Below are 15,139 nucleotides of genomic sequence, written 5' to 3' on the forward strand. Positions count from 1 at the left end.
CAGAGAGTGGTAGCTGTATGGAACGAGCTTCCAGTAGAAGTGGTAGAGGCAGGTTCGATTTTTGTCATTTAAAAAAAAAATTGGGTATGTATATGGACAGGAAAGGAATGGAGAGTTATCGGCTGAGTCCAGGTAGGTGGGACTAGGTGTGAGTAAGCGTTCGGCACAGACTAGAAGGGCCGAGATGGTCTGTTTCCGTGCTGTAACTGTTATATGGTTAAAAACTGAAATGCAGCAGTTCAAAAATATTCATCCCCCTTTGCTCAGTACTTCCTTGGGCCACCTCTCGCTGCTGTAACAGCCAGTAGTCTTTTTGGCTAAGTCTATTATTAGCTTTGCAGAATGTAATGGAGCAAGATTTTCCCGTTGCTCCCTGAAAAATTGCTTAATTTGTGCCAGGTTAGTCGGGGAATGCAATCTTGAGGTCTTGCCAGAGATATTCGATCGGGTTAAAGTTAGCATTCTGACTGGGCCAAACAAGGAATTCAATTTTCTTCATTCAAAAGCACTCCATGGTGGCTCTGGCAGTCTGCTTAAAGAAGAACTGCCTCCCTAGTTTAAGCTTTCTAGCAGAGGCGAGCAGGTTTTTATCCAGGATTTTTCTGTATTTAGCAACGTTCATCTTCCCATCAATCCAGACCAGATTGCCAGTCCCTGCTGCTAAAAAGCATCCCCATGCCACCTCCACCATATTTTACAGAAGGGGTGGTGTTACCGGACTGACGCACAATATTAGATTTACGTCACATGAACTGCCTAGTGTTGACGGCAAGAGGTTCCACTTTAGTTTTATCTGACCACCTTCCGTTTCTTTACAGTATCTTCTAAGTGACTTTTTACAAAGTCTTGACGGAAAACAATGTTTTTTTTTATTATCCAGGGCTGCTTCTTTACTATTCTTCCAAAAATACCCTTATTGTGGAGCCATGTACTGCATCTCAAGTTGCAGCACTGACTTCTGCAGCTCATTCAGTGTGACTGTTGGTGTCACAGTGGCCTCTTTTGCAAGTGCCATTCTTCTCCGGCAGCTAAGTTTAGAGGGGCGGCCTGACCTAAGCAGTGTGGCGACGGTTTCATACTTTTTTCTGCTTTTTCACAATGGACTGCTCTGAGGCATGTTCAATGCCTTTGAGATGCTCTTGTACCCTTCCCAGATTTGTGCTTCACTATCATCATCTATCTGACTTGTCTTGAATGCTCTTTTGTCTTCATTTTGCTTTGCTCTGTTGAAAATCTACCATTCATTGAATCTTGCAGAGAAAGAGGGCATTTATTCTTATGAATTATTAAAAACAGTGATCCTCCAGTTTTCTACATCAACAAATTAGGTGAGTTGTTAAGGTAAGATAGAGTTCAGAATTACAAAGGGATGAATATTTTCTCAGCCTCACAATTTTTGTTTTTAATTTTTAGTAAATTGTTGACAGGTTTGGATTTTTTTCTTTTGATTTGACATGATGCACAATTTTTTTTAGATTAGCTCAAAAATATTACTTTAATGTGTTTAAAATTTAGAAAAGTGAGGCAGTGAAATGTGAAAATCGTTATGGGGCTGAATACTTTTGTCATGCACTATGTTTTTGAGCCTTCCCTGCATCAGTGAGAAGAATGTTTTTCTTTAAAGGCAGAAACAACAAATTGTTTTTTGGTACAGATGAAAGTAAAATTAGGGTCATAGTAGTGTAGTGGTTTGTATGACGTTATTGCAGCTCAGGAGTTCGGAGTTCAAGTGCCAGTGCCATCTTTAAGGAGTTTGTACTTTGTCCCAGTGACCGCATGGATTTCTTCTTGGTGCTCCAGTTTTCCCCACAGTCCAATGATGTACTGGTTAGTGGGTTAATTAATCATTGTAGATTGTCTTGTGACTAAGCTAGTGTTAAATAGGTGGGTTGTTGAGCACCTCAGCTCTTTGGACTGCAAGGGCCTGATTCTCATTGTATCTATAAATAAAAAAAGGAACATAAATTTTAATTGTGCCCATTTGTAAGTAAGCTCAAATCTGCTTAGACTTAAACAAGTATTTTTTTCATGTGGTTACTATTAACATTGAACTTAGAATAACACAGCACAGTAAAGGCCATTGGCCCACAAAGTTGTGCTGACCTACCATAAACCTACTCAATGATCAATCTAACCCCTCCCTCCTACTTATCCCATAAAATCCACAAAAGAAATGTAGCTCGTTAGAGACAGCAAGTTCTAGAGTGTCAGAGATGAATGACTAGACATCTTCAAAGATGTCACATTGACAGCAAAGCCTTCCACATTCCCTGAACCAAAGTGATACTTTTAGAAGTGATGCTGATGTAAACAGCCTGTGTTCCTCAGGTAGGAGTAAATTTAGCTTTGGCGTTAGCAACTGGAGTTGGATTTGATTATCATCACGTGTAACAAAGTACAATGAAAAGCTCGTCTTAGATGCTCTTCATACTGATTAATTCATTACACAGTACACTGAGGTAGTACAAAGTAAAACAGTTACAGAATCCCAAATAGTGTTACAGCTGCAGATGAAGTTCAGTGCAGATAAATAATAGGGTGCAAGATGATAACAAGCTAAGTTGTAAGATCAAGGGTCCATCTCTTTGAGCCAGGGAACCATTACATTTTGCCTTGGAGCTGGACCTGATGCTGTAGTTAGAGTCGTGGAGCAAAGAAATGGGCTCTATGACCCAACTTGCCTATGCTGATCACAGTGCCCATTTAAGCTAGTCCTGTTTGGATGGAAAAAGTTGCCCCTCGAGTTCCTATTAAATCTTTCCCCACTCACCTAATGAACCTCTAGATTTAATCCCATGGCCTGGCATTGGGTATGTTTAGAGTTCATTCCAGAAATGCAGATGTACTAGCTGAAATAGATGAATGGCTTTGGTTTTTCCGTCTTTGTGGAAGAAATTTAGACCCTCCAAGAGCTGGAAGTGACCACAGGTGTCATCCATGTAGGTATGAGGGACACGAACAAGTGGGATTGCTTAATGTACATTATAATTTAAACAATTTTTCTTGTTACTGTAACACTGCCCAGTTGATGGGCAAACTATTTGATTTTTGTCAGATCAATGGCACTATTGTTTTTTTGTTAATCAGACACTGCATTTTCTGTTAGCAGTTTCAATTGCACAAGTTGAAAAGTAATTTGTCAGTTCGATTAAGAATTACTTGTCAGGAAAGCTGCCTGAAAAGTTTAGATTATTGCAATACCAATGGTCTACATGAAGTGCGCAAGAGCCTTGGCTGGAGCTCATTTAGTTTATTAAAATCCTTAGTTCTATAGTTGACATTTTGAAATTCTTCCAGAGTTAAGTTAGAAAACGAAAATGTTTACTGCTTCAAATTTTCTGAAAAGTACTGATGTAACTTGATAATTTGAATGAGTGATCAATAAAAAATTCAGTTTTGCACCAGTATTATTAATGCTTTCTGCTGTACGTATATAGGAGACAGTTATAAAAGTAAATCACAGTAACCACTGGCATGAGGGGAATCTATCAATTGGATAATTCTGTAAATTATTTCAATTGACTACTGTTCTTTTGTTCTGGCAAATCAGTTATTGTCACATAGAATTGATCTATTAGATGAAATTGAAGGTACATTGTAGATCATCCTGGCTAGATTTTTATTATTAAAGCTAAAAACTTTTAACAACTCTTCTGATGCCAATTCCCCACTTACCAGGTTTGATGAAATTATTTTCACAACTTAGCCAAGTGGAGTTTCTTTCTGTTGACTCTGCTAGCACAGCGCCAAAACCGTAGGAAGAAAGAACAGCAGAGTGAATTAATCCACAATTCCTTTCCTGAAGGGGAAATGAAGGATAGATTTAGATAGGTCTCATCCAAAAGAATAGGATGCTATCTGTATTTTCAGCTGGTTGGAGCTGAGATTATCAATGTAGGGGTGTATCTAAAATTCTGTCCAGACAAAACTGATGACTGTCAGCACTGCTCAAGTAACACAAACCAAGTCCTTTCTCCACCTTTATACCTGGCTTCAAACAAAGTGCTAGGAAGCTTTATTTTTTGTTCCATTGATGATATTCTTTGGGCCACTTGAGGAAATATCACCACATCCTCTAATGCAGGATGTCACAACTGTTTTGCATGTTTTTTTTTTAACTTTTAAGTTGTTAATACGTAAATGGCTTTCATCAGCAGGGGATTCAGTATTTCAAATTTGGCTCAAGTCCATTGTTTGACAGCATTTTGAAACTATTTCCAATAAAAGTAATTTACCATTCATTCTTAAACATTTCTAAGCAGTCTTTTGGGCCCTCCCTTATGTGATATAAGAAGATCTACTCAACTTGTCTCTTTAGACTTGTAGAATATTTTTGTTTGCAACTCCTTTTTTAGTCAAATAATATCTAATGTGGTTTTGTGATGGTCGGGTTTATTTTGATCACTGGGTTTGTTAACCGCAACACTGCTGTGTCAGACAGTTGCTTTCATGGTGTATTTCTTTGAAAGCTGAAATAGCAAATGAAAGCGCCTACTCAAAGTAATTAATTAAGAATTAATCATTAATCTTCAGGGGAGAAAAAGGAGTATTTTTATTAAAAATACACATTAATATGCTGACTGATGCATATCTGTTTGGCTGCAATTAACATCTGATTTATCCTTCCAATGTAATAGGATAATTCTGTCTGTGTGTGTGTGTGTGTCTCTCTCTCTCTCTCTCTCTCCTCCTCTCTCTCTCTCTCTCTCTCTCTCTCTCTCTCTCTCTCTCTCCTCACTTCTCTCTCTCTCTCTCTCTCTCTCTCTCTCTCTCTCTCTCTCTCTCTCTCTCTCTCCTCTCTCTCTCTCTCTTCTCTCTCTCTCTCTCTCTCTCTCCTTCTCCCTCTCCTCTCTCCTCTCCTCTCTCTCTCTCTACTCCTCTCTCTCTCTCTCCTCCATCTCCTCCCCCCTCTCTCTCCTCCACCCCCCCTCTCTCTCCTCCCCCCCTCCTCTCTCTCCTCCCCCTCTCTCTCCTCCCCCCTCTCTCTCTCTCCTCCCCCTCTCCTCTCTCTCCCCCTCTCTCTCTCCTCCCTCCCCTCTCGCTTCTCTCCCCTCCCCCCTCTCTCTCTCTCCTCCCCCCCTCTCTCTCCTCCCCCCTCCTCCCCTCCCCCCCTCTCTCTCTCCTACCCCCCTCTCCTCCTCCCCCCCTCTCTCTCTCCTCCCCCCTCTCTCTCCTCCTCCCCCCCTCTCTCTCTCCCCCCCTCTCTCTCTCCCTCCCCCTCCTCTCTCTCCTCCCCCTCTCTCTCTCCTCCCCCTCTCTCTCTTCCTCCCCTCTCTCTCTCTCCTCCCCCCTCTCTCTCTCCTCCCCCCCTCTCTCTCTCTCCTCCCCCCCTCTCTCTCTCTACCTCCCCCCCTCTCCCTCTCTCCCTCTCTCCCCCTCTCCCCCTCTCCCCCTCTCCCCCTCTCCCCCTCTCCCCCTCTCCCCCTCTCCCCCTCTCCCCCTCTCCCCCTCTCCCCCTCTCCCCCTCTCTCTCTCCTCTCTCTCTCTCTCTCGCTTTGACCAGCGACCAAACCGGACATCAGAAGTTTGAGAGGAGGAGATTCCAGTGTGGTCCACCACAGAGTGCAAAAAGAATGGATTGTGGCAGCATAATGAGCTTTGACCAGCAATCAGTCGTCGTTGAGGATTGAGTAGCAAGAGCAAATTAAAGGAAGGCGGGGTCAAGCACAGCGGCCATCGTCAGAGTGTTGATCTCGAGGCTTCAGTGAGAGAAAGCAAAAACAGAAAGCTCTAGGTAAAGTTTTTTTTTCCTTCCCTTCTTTATATCTGCTCAGTTAGGACAGAGAGATGCCAGACAGAATAGTTGAATGTTCCTCTTCTGGGATGTGAGAGGGCAGGGAGACCTCCAGGTGTCCCTGATGACTACAGCCATGAGAACGCACATCCAGCTGCAGCTTCTAACAATCAGAGTTAAGAGTTGGGCTGGAGTCGGATCAACTCCGGATCATTCAGGAGGCTGAGGGTATGATAGGTAGGACATATAGAGAGGTCAGGAAAGGGGTTTAGACAGCCAGTGCAGAGTATCCCAGAACCATCACCCTCAACAACTTCGAATACTTTTTTTTTGGTGGGGGGAGGAAATGAGCTAATAGAGAGAAGTCACATGGTCGGGTCTCTGGCACTGAGTCTGGCTTTGCAACTCAGAAGGGAAGGGGGAAGAAGAGACATGCTGTGGTGACAGGGGATTCATTAGGGGAATGAACAGGAGGTTCTAGGGGCCAAAGCAAGATTCCCAGATGGTTTATTGCCTTCCGGGTGCCAGGGTCTGGGACATCTTAGACTGAGTCCTCAGCAGTGAGATTGTGAACAGCCAGAGGTCACGATCCATGTCAGTACCAATGACGTGGGTAGGATAAGTGATGACATTCTGCATACGGCGTTGGGCTGATAATTTAAAGGGCACGACCTCCAGGGTTGTGTTCTCCGAGGCCAGACTCGGAAAAGTATGCAGTTTAACATGCAGCTAAGGAGTTGGTGCAAGGAGGGAGGGCATAAGATTTTTGGATCATTGGGCTCTTTTCCAGGGAAGGTGAAACCTGTACAGAAGGGACAGTTTGCACTTGGACTGGAGGGGGGGCTAATATTGTAGCAGGAAGGTTTATTAATGCTGCCTGGTGGGGGTTTAAACTAAAGTTGCAGGGGGATGGGAACCTGAGTGCCAGAACAGTTAGTGGATAGGTTGTGAAGGCAGATGTTGGTAAGACCTCAAAACAGAGTCGAGAATCAAAAGGTTGAGCATGGTGTGACTAGTGTCCTGAGCTGCATCTATTTCAATGCAAGAAGTATCATAGGAAAGGAGGATGAGCTCAGGGTATGGACGTTGCAGCCATTAGTGAGACTTGGTTGCAGGAGGAGCAGGACTGGCAGCTCAATATTCCGGGGTTCCGTTGTTTTAGACGTGATGGAGTGGGAGGGGTTAAAGGAGGAAGGGTGGTGTAACTAGTCAGGAAAAAATGTCATGGCCAGTGCTCCATCAGGACAGACTGGAGAACTCAACTAGTGAGCTGTTATAGGTGGAAATGAGAAATGAAAAAGGTATGACCACGTTATTGGGGCTATATTACAGACCACCTAACATTTCTAGTCATTTAGAGGAACAAATTTGTAAAGTGATTGCAGACTGTTGCAAAACACACAAGGTTACTATAGTAAGTGATTTTAACTTCTGGAGTATTGACTGGAAATCCCCATACTGTAAAATGATTAGGTGCAATAGCGTTTGTCAACTGTGTTCAACACAGTTTCCTTCATCAGTATGTTGAAGTCCCGATGAGAGAGTGTAATCTGGATATGCAAAGGGAATGAGACAGGGCAGGTGACAGATGTTTCTGTAGGGAAACACTTTGCATCTACTGACCACATTACCATTAACTTCAAAGTAAATATGCAAAAATATAGGTCTGGTCTGCGGGTTGACATTCTAAATTAGAGAAAGGCCAGTTTTGTTGGTAGCCAGAAATGATCTGGCAAGCGTGGATTGGGAGAGGCTGTTTTTTGACAAGGGTGTACTCGGAAAGTTGGAGGCCTTCAAAAATAACATTACAAAGCTTGTACGTGTCGGTCAGAGTTAAACGTAAAGCTAACAAGTGCAGGGAACCTTGGGTTTTCAAGAGATGTTGAGGCGCTGGTTAAGGGAAAAAAGGTGCATAGCAGGAATAAAGCAAGTACGGCAAAAGCTGTGCTTATGGAGATAAGAAATGCAGGAGAACATTTAAGAAAAAAATCAGAAGGGCTGAAAGAAGGCATGAGGTTGCACTAGCAGACAAGGTGAAAGAGAATCCTAAGGGACTCTACAGATATGTTAAGAGCAAAAGATTTGCAAAGGACAAAATTGGTCCTCTGGAAGTCCAGAATGATAATATCATCTGTGGAGTCAAAACAGATGGGGAGATCCTAAAAGAATGATTTATACTGAATTTACTCAGGAGATGGGCACAGAATCTATAGAAGTAAGGCAAAGCTTCATGGACCCTGTACAGATTACAGAGGTGATATTTGCTACCTGGGGCAAATCAGAGTGGATAATTCCCTGGTGCTTGACAGTGTGTTCCTTCAGTCCCTATGGGAGGCAAGTGCAGAAAGTGCTGGGGCCCTAGCAGAGATACTTAAAACATCCTTAGCAACACGAGAGGTACCAGAGAACTGGAGGATAACCAGTGTTGTTCTGCTGTTTAAAATGACTCTACACATAAAGTGGGAAATTATAGGCCAGTAGGTCTCACATCAGTTATGGGAAAATGCAGTTTAATGTGGATAAATGTGAGGTTATCCACTTTGGTGGCAAGAACAGAAAGGCAGATTGCTATCTGAATGGTGTCAAGTTAGGAAAAGGGAAAGTACAACGAGATCTAGGTGTTCTTGTACATCATTCACTGAAAGTAAGCATGCAGGTACAGCAGGCAGTGAAGAAAGCTAATGTCATTTTGGCCTTCATAACAAGGGGAATTGAGTATAAGGAGCAAAGAGGTCCTTCTGCAGTTGTACAGGGCCCTGGTGAGACCACACCTGGAGTATTGTGTTCAATTTTGGTCTCCAAATTTGAGGAAGGACATTCTTGCTATTGAGGGAGTGCAGCGTAGGTTCATGAGGTTAATTCCTGGGATGGCAGACTGTCATATGTTGAAAGATTGGAGTGACTGGGCTTGTATACACTGGAATTTAAAAGGATGAGAGGGGATCTGATTGAAATGTATAAGATTATTAAGGGATTGGACATGCCTAGAGGCAAGAAACATGTTCCCGATGTTGGGAGAGTCTAGAACCAGAGACCACAGTTTAAGAATAAGGGATAGGCCATTTAGAATGGAGTTCAGGAAAATCTTTTTCACCTAGAGAGTTGTGGATCTATGGAATGCTCTGCCTTAGAAGGCAGTGGAGGCCAATTCTCTGGATGCTTTCAAGAAAGAGTTAGATAGAGCTCTTAAAGATAGCAGAGTCAAGGGATATGGGGAGAAGGCAGGAATGGGGTACTGATTGTGGATGATCAGCCATGATCACATTGAAGGCAGTGCTGGCTTGAAGGGCTGAATGACCTACTCCTGCACCTATTGTCTATTGTCTAAAATTAATGGAAGGTATTCTAGGGACCAGATATAATTATTTTGATAGAAGTGGGCTTATTAAGGAATAGTCAGCATGGCTTTGTGTGTGGTAGATCATGTCTAACCAAACTTGGCGATTTTCGAGGAAGCTACCATGAAAGTAGATGAAAGCAAGGCAGCAGATGTTGTCTGCATGGACTTTAGTAAGGCATTTGACAAGGTCCTGCATGGGAGGCAGGTTTAAAAGATTCAGTCGCTCGGCATTCAGGATGAGGTAGTAAATTGGATTAGACACATCGGCTTTGTGGGAGAAGCAAGAGTGTGGTTGTAGAGGGTTGCCTTTCTGAATGGAGGCCTGTGACTGCTGTGCCACAAGGATCAGTGCTGGGTGTTTTGTTTGTCATCCATATTCATCCAAATGTTAAAAGGCCTGAACAGATTGGATATGGCAAAAAGTTATTTCCCATGGTAGGGGAGTCTAGGACTAGATGGCATGACTTCAGGATTGAAGGATGTCCATTTGGAACAGAGATACTGAAAAATTACTTTAGTCAGAGGGTGGTAAATCTGTGGAATTTGTTGCCACGAGCAGCTGTGGAGGCCAAGTCATTGGGTGTATCTAAGGCAGAGGTAGGTAGTTTTTTGATTAGCCAGGGCATCAAAGGGTATGGGGTGAAAGCACGGGAGTAGGGATGACTGGAAGAATTGGATCAGCCCATGATTGAATGGTGAAGAAGACTCGATGGGCTGAATGGCCTACTTCTGCTCCTATATCTTATCGTTTTATATCAGTGATTTGGATGATAACGTGGTTAACTGGATCAGCAAGATGCCACCTAGATTGGGGCTGTAGTGGACAGTGAGGATGGCTATCTTGAATTTAAAGTAGACAAGTGTGAGGTTTTGCACTTCTGTAGGGCCAGCCACGGTGGGTCTTACACAGTGAATGGTAGAGCACTGAGGGGTGATAGAACAAAGGGATCTGGGAAGACAGGTCCTTAAGTTGCAAAAACTGTCATCACAAGTAGATAGAGTCATAAAGAAAAGTTTTGGTACACTGGCCTTCATAAATCCAAGTACTGAGCGCAGGAGATAGGATGTTATGTTGAAGTTGTATAAGATATTGGTGAGCCTAATTTGGCCACCTACCTACAGGAAGAGTGTAAACGAGGTTGAAAGAGTACAGAGAAAATTGACAAGGATGTTTCCAGGTCTGGAGGATCTGAGTTATAAGGAAAGAGTGGATAAGTGAGGACTGTATTCTTTAGACTGTAGAAGACTGAGAGGAGATTTGATAGAGGTAGACAAAATTATGAAGGGTATAGATAGGATAAATGCAGGCAGGTTTTTTCCACTGAGGTTGGGTGGGACTACAACCAGAGGTTATGGGTTAAGGATGAACGGTGAGAAGTTTAAGGGGAACATGAGGGGAGATGTTTTCACTCAGAGGGTCATGAGTGTGTGGAATGAGTTGCCAGCACAAATGGTACATACAAGTTGAATTTCAATGCTTAAGATAAGTTTGGATCGGTACATGGAGGGCTATGGGGATGGTGCAGGTCAATGGGAGTAGGCAGTTCTAATGGTTTCAGCATGGACTAGATGGGCCAAAGGGCCTGTTTCTGTCCTGCACTTCTTTGTGACTCTGTCGTTCCCTGTCTGTCCTTCTGCCATGCTCTGTCTGTTGCCCACTTGTCTTATGTGTGCACATCTCGTCCTTCGTGTCTGTCATCGCTTTCCTTACTGCTTGCCCACCAGATACATCTAAAGAGAAGTACTTTTGTCTCATCTAAGTGGTACTGAATTCTTTCAAGAATTGTGTACTAACTGCTCTGATCATTTTTATTTGCACTATTTCAGGCTGTTTTATAGTCCTTGAAGTTATCAGGAAAAGATCTCAAAACTTGCTTGTAAACTCTATGATCGAATTCTGATTTCATTTAAAAACTCGTACTGATAAAAAATGAAAAGGAGGTGAAAATTTGTTCCTTCTCTGAACCAGTTGAGTTTGAGTCATTATTTTGCAGTCACATAATCAGAAGTGGAAAGAACAAATTCAATCCAGTACTGCTTTTATGTCCCATCGATTATTACTTCACAGTAACTTAAAAGAGAGAGTCTTCTCTGCAGATGGTCTTTTTTATTTAACACCCTCAGCATATACTGAAAGTTACTATCTGCCAATATCCACACACCACATTCCTACAAACAGCACTGTGAAAATAACCAAATAATCCATTTTGATTTCAGTGGGGAGATAATACTCAGCTGGGGCTATAGGTATTACATTCTATGCAAAATAATTGCATAAAATCTTTATTATCTGCCTGATGGAGCAGCTTTAATATTTCATTCAAAATCAGTATCTCTGAAAGGGAACTCGTAAGGCCTCAGCTAAGAGTCGGCATGGGGTTTGATGCAAAATCTTTGGAGTGGGACTTGAATCCACATCTGTCTCAGTAATGAGACTATCAACTCAGCTACAGCTGACGGCTGCCCAAGCAGAAGGCTCAGACAATTAGACTGAAGTCTGTTCTACTCAATTCCCTGGATTTCCTTCTGAGCAAGTTTGATTCAAAGTGCTGAAAAGTGTTTATCGTGTGAGAACAAAGCTGAATAATTAGGTAGAGTGAGTGATGCCATTACTTGTCAAAAATTAATCTGAAGTTGTGATGGATATTTTTACTGTGTCTATCCAACTTTCACTCTTTGATTCAATATGTTTTAACTGTCTGGAAAATAAAGAAAATTCTAACTACACAGTTACTGCCAAGTAATAATCCAGAGCATCTGTGGATGGGGCAATGATTAGGTTACCCTCCATGGGAAGGCATATTTTGCAGAGGTTATGATGCACCATGTTTGGCTAAATGGCCACAATATCTATTTTACAATTGCCACAGTATAACTGGAGCCACGACCTTTCGCCATTATCTTGGGTCTGAAACACATCCCAAGAAAACAAAAAAATGACATTTATTTTATATACAATAAAATGTATAATCTCTTGCCACTGTTTAAAAAGTATAAATCCATTTCCACAGAAAAGGTAGATTGTTCATTAATTGGGAAAGATTTGATGAAAAATAAAATGTTCTGTTTATCAAGAAAGGGTGAAAATAGACCTAGTATGAGTAATGTCAGTGCTCATTTGCAGTGGGTTCATTTTTTATATGGATGATAGCAATTACATTGCGTGCAGAGTTGATGTCTTACTGTTAGACTGACTCCATGTGGAAGATACTGTCATACACAACAAAGACAAACTTGGGATTTAATGATTCCCACAGTTACAGCTCTAAAGAATCATTGACAAATACTAGCATCGATGGAGACAGTAGGCTAATGAAGCCCAAGTAGGCCCAGAAATCACCATTCAAGTTGTTGAAATTGGTAGGGATATGGCAGATCCAACTTCATGCTGTCTACAAATGCTTTCCCCAAAAAATTAGTTTCTAATCATTTCTTTATATCTATCAGAAGTCACAAAATCCTGTCAACAATGTCTCATTATCTTGTCAACCTTTAACTGTTCCCATTCCCAACAAGGTGAACACAAATCTTTGTCTCAATGTCTGAATTTTGTTGTCCTTTAATCTTTGCCTACATTGTATGTCCTCTGACTCTGTGTATTCATCAAGCATCAGTCATAGTTTTCGGTCAGTTCCTTGTTTTTTTCCCCAAAATAGCTTGGCCTCAGCATTTACTTTCAGACTTCATGAGCCTAATTCCTTCTTGTTTAGTATCTGTGAGGTATTATAGAATGTTTACTTCATTAAAGTGGCATTGTTGTTCCTCTCCGTGCCTTGTGGTGCATCGGGTGGCAACTTTGCCGTTTCTTTAGCATTTTCTCTTTTTTACGAGGCCGTTGGACTCGGCAGGGATGGAAAGCATGCAAGGAGCCAGCCGAATTCGAATGCGGGACCACTCGCCTCTAAGTCTGCTGCTGATGCCACTACACCACCGGCTATGACATGCAAGTATTTCCTGATGTCAGAGAAACATCAAATTATCTTCTGCATTTAACCGTTTGTTAATTGGGCTGAGAATAGTTGATATCTTTAACTCTACAAACTGGGGAAGAAAGAAAATGTACACATTCTATAATTTTGAAATAAAAATAAAATTGAAAATATACAATAGGTCTGATTTTATTAAGTGAAAATATGCCTGAAATACCCTTCAGCTGAGCCTTGGAGAGTTGGCCCATTGTGCTCTTGTACCAGAAGGCATTAAATACCACACATATGTACTGTATTTTGATCTGATAATAAAAGGACTATAATGTTAAGGACCTTTATAAGAGCAGCGTCTGGCTACAGAAGTTCGAACACAAACATATAGTCAAATAGTGTGGCTTGGGTTTTCGGCAGAGTGAAGGATACTGTTTAATCTTTTTATAATAACTTAATTGAAAATAAGAACTTGTAAGTTTAAAAAAAATTAGTTAAAGGCAACTCTTTGGCACTCTGTGTCCTCTAATACTGCCCCAGTATTGCTGTATTTGGTCAGCATATCTGGAAGCTACAAACCCCATTTCCAGAAAAGTTAGGATATTTTCCAAAATGCAATAAAAACAAAAATCTATGATATGTTAATTCACGTGAACCTTTATTTAACTGACAAAAGTACAAAGAAAAGATTTTCAATAGTTTTACTGACCAACTTAATTGTATGTTGTAAATATACACAAATTTAGAATTTGATGGCTGCAACACACTCAACAAAAGTTGGGACAGAGGCATGTTTACCATTGTGTTACATCACCTTTCCTTTTAATAACACTTTTTAATCGTTTTGGAACTGAGGATACTAATTGTAGTAGATTTGCAATTGGAAATTTTGTCCATTCTTGCTTGATATAAGACTTCAGCAGCTCAACAGTCCGTGGTCTACGTTGTCTGATTCTCCTCTTCATGATGCGCCATACATTTTCAATAGGAGATAGATCTGGACTGGCAGCAGGCCAGTCAAGCACACGCACTCTGTGTCTACAAAGCCACGCTGTTGTAGCCCGTGCAGAATGTGGTCTGGCATTGTCCTGCTGAAATAAGCATGGATGTCCCGGGAAGAGACGTCACCTTGATGGCAACATATGTCTCTCTAAAATCCTAATATATGCCTCAGAGTCAATGGTACCTTCACATACATGCAACTCACCCATGCCGTGGGCACTGATGCACCCCCATACCATCACAGATGCTGGCTTTTGCACCTTTCGCTGATAACAATCAGGATGGTATTGTCCCTTCAATGTCTCCTAATAAAAATAATAATGGACTATGTGGGAGTTGTACTCCAATAATTTGTTCCAATAAAAGTCTTAAATTTATCCAAAATGGTTGAATTTTAAAACAGGACCAGGTAGAATGTAAAAAAGTACCAATTTCTTGACTACATCGAAAACATTGGTCAGACATATTTAAATTAAATCTATTTATTTTCTGTGGTGTTATATATAATTGATGTAAAAAATTATATTGTATTAATCTAAGTCGAACATTTATTGTATCATTTCTCATACTATCAGAACATAATCTTGACCAATTTTTTCCATCAATTTTAACATTCAGATCAGATTCCCATTTTTGCCTTGATTTATGAATTCCTAACTTAATTGTTTGCTTTTGAATCAAATTATACATACAAGATATAATTTTTTTAATTTTTCCTTTCTGAATTAATATTTCTACTTCACTAGGTTTCTACTTCAAACTTAAATTGAACAAGTATCAGAAATTTTTTTTAAAAATTGCATTGGCAGTAGCCAAAAAAGTTATCGCAGTTAGTTGGAAATCTGATTTATATTTAACTATGGATCATTGGAATAATGAAATACATAGTTGTATTCCATTTGAAAAAATTATGTATAATCTAAGAAATGAATATGATATATTTTTGAAAATTTGGCTCCCATACTTACAAAAGATAGGATTAAATACACAGGTCCTTTGAAGATAAAATCATAGTAATTGGGGAAAGTAAAAATAAATATCAAAATTATTTTGAACTCCATGGAGCATGTGGGGGTCCTCCGATATCCAGGCAATCTTTTTCTTCTTTCTTTCTTTTTTTTCTTTCTTTTCTTTAGATAAGGG

This window comes from Hemitrygon akajei, chromosome 27 (genome assembly GCF_048418815.1).
Source record: "Hemitrygon akajei chromosome 27, sHemAka1.3, whole genome shotgun sequence".
Lineage (NCBI taxonomy): Eukaryota > Metazoa > Chordata > Chondrichthyes > Myliobatiformes > Dasyatidae > Hemitrygon > Hemitrygon akajei.